Source organism: Prionailurus bengalensis, chromosome C1 (genome assembly GCF_016509475.1).
Source record: "Prionailurus bengalensis isolate Pbe53 chromosome C1, Fcat_Pben_1.1_paternal_pri, whole genome shotgun sequence".
NCBI classification, from domain to species: Eukaryota; Metazoa; Chordata; class Mammalia; order Carnivora; family Felidae; genus Prionailurus; species Prionailurus bengalensis.
In genome coordinates, this window is record NC_057345.1 from 85,365,899 (window position 1) to 85,368,410 (window position 2,512).

A 2,512-nucleotide genomic window follows, 5' to 3' on the forward strand; every position below is an offset into this window, starting at 1 on the left:
GAGCTAGAAGATAGAAAGTGATAATCATGGAGTAGGAAGAGATGAAGATATTGCAATTATAAGTAATGACAAAATTCGGAGTAACATCTTTTTATTTGCCCCAGAACAATCACTACAGAGAAGAAAAATAGAACGTGACCAGAGGAAAATGAAGGGGGAGGTTAAACACACAACTGTTGAAAGAATCAAAGCTTTTCAGAAGGGACTGCTACACTGCCTCCTTGGGAATTTTGTGGGTGTGGAGAAAACAGTAAGCAGCAGCAGCCAGTGTGAGAAAAGGACTCTGGGAAGACTTCATTTTCACAAACAACTATCTGCAATTATTTCACCAATTCGAAGTTCATTTGAGTTCTAACACTCCCCTTGTAATGTGCACTTAGCACATTAGTCATCTACACCTCAGTATAAATTCTGATAATTGGAGTGTTCTGATATTCTCCTGCCTCTGAACTTAGATTTGAGCAAGTGGAAGTTCTGAGTAGAAAAATTGAACAGATGGAATAAGAAACCTTCAGTGATATTCACATCAGCATTATTCATAAGAGCTAAAAAGAAAACAACCCAAGCGTCCATCAACTGATGAATAGATAAATACAATGTGGTATATCCAAACTGTGGGATATTATATGGCCACAAAAAGATCTGTAGTCCCGATATATGGTACAACATGGATGAACCTTAAAAACATTACACTGAGGAGCTCCTGGGAGGCTCCATCGGTTATGCAGCCCACTTCAGCTCAGGTCATGATCTCACGGTCCGTGAGTTCAGGCCCCATGTTGGGCTCTGTGCTGACAGCTCAGAGCCTGGAGGCTATTTTGGATTCTGTGTCTCCTTCTCTCTCTGTAATTCCCCCACTCACTCGCTTGCTCTCTCTCTCTCTCTCTCTCAAAAGTAAACAAACATTGTGCTCGCTTCAGCAGCACATATACTAAAATTGGAACGATACAGAGAAGATTAGCATGGCCCCTGTGCAAGGATGACTCACAAATTCGTGAAGCGTTCCATATTTTTGAGAAAAGGGAACCCTCTTGCATTGTCGGTGGGAATGCAAACTGGTGCAGCCGCTCTGGAAAACAGTGTGGAGGTTCCTCAGAAAATTAAAAATAGACCTACCCTATGACCCAGCAATAGCACTGCTAGGAATTTACCCAAGGGATACAGGAGTACTGTTGCATAGGGGCACTTGTACCCCAATGTTTATAGCAGCACTCTCAACAATAGCCAAATTATGGGAAGAGCTTAAATGTCCATCAACTGATGAATGGATAAAGAAATTGTGGTTTATATACACAATGGAGTACTACGTAGCAATGAGAAAGAATGAAATATGGCCCTTTGTAGCAACATGGACGGAACTGGAGAGTGTTATGCTGAGTGAAATAAGCCATACAGAGAAAGACAGATACCACATGGTTTCACTCTTATGTGGATCCTGAGAAACTTAACAGAAACCCATGGGGGAGGGGAAGGAAAAAAAAAAAAAGAGGTTAGAGTGGGAGAGAGCCAAAGCATAAGAGACTTAAAAACTGAGAACGGGGGCACCTGGGTGGCTCAGTCAGTTAAGTGTCTGACTTCAGCCCGGGTCACGATCTCACGGTCCGTGAGTTCGAGCCCCGCGTTGGGCTCTGTGCTGATGGCTCAGAGCCTGGAGCCTGCTTCCGATTCTGTCTCCCTCTCTCTCTGCCCCTCCCCCGTTCATGCTCTGTCTCTCTCTGTCTCAAAAATAAATAAATGTTAAAAAAAAATAAAAAAAAAACTGAGAACAAACTGAGGATTGATGGGGGGGGCGGTGGGAGGGGAGGGGAGGTGATGGGTATTGAGGAGGGCACCTGTTGGGATGAGCACTGGGTGTTGTATGGACACCAATTTGACAATAAATTTCACATTAAAAAAAAGTAAACAAACACTAAAAATTTTTTAATTAAAAAAATTACACTGAACAAAAGATGTCAGAAACAAAAAGCCATATATTGTATGATTCCATTTATATGAAATGTTCAGAATAGACAAATCTAGAGACAGAAAATAGATTAGTGGTTGCCTAGAGCTGTGGCTACAGGGAGATTGTGAGTGATGGCTAAGGGGTATGGGTTTCCTTTTGGAGTAATAAATAGGTTCTAAAATTGATTGCCATGATGGATGCATACCTCTAAATCTACTAAAAAGCCACTTTCATGGGTGAATTGTGTGGTATGCAAATTATGTCTTTTGAAAAAAAGAAACCTTGCGTGAGGTTTGGACAGCTGCAGGACAGCATTAAAATAGACTACAGGAAAGAAGAATCTGGAAAACACTGAAAGAAGCTCTTTATCTTTCCTGAAATTTGACCTGAGCCCTGCTGCTAAGTCACACACCATGGGTGTCTCTTAAATCTACTCCATCACTATCTTGGGGCTGTTAGCCTTCCTCACAGAAATAAGCATGGACCAAACTAACCTAGGCAGGTTTTCAGAGCACAGTGTTTAGAGTTCAGTTTCTAAATCCAAGCAAAAAAGGATTCAAAGCTTTC

At 41.7% G+C, this 2,512-nt stretch overlaps 1 non-coding gene across 1 annotated transcript; it reads left to right on the forward strand.

The window, feature by feature from the left end:
* The first annotated feature begins 907 nt into the window (after positions 1-907).
* Positions 908-1,014, forward strand: LOC122482213. The gene has a single exon (XR_006297020.1). It is a non-coding gene; the product is annotated as a U6 spliceosomal RNA (small nuclear RNA).
* The last annotated feature ends 1,498 nt before the right edge of the window (positions 1,015-2,512 follow it).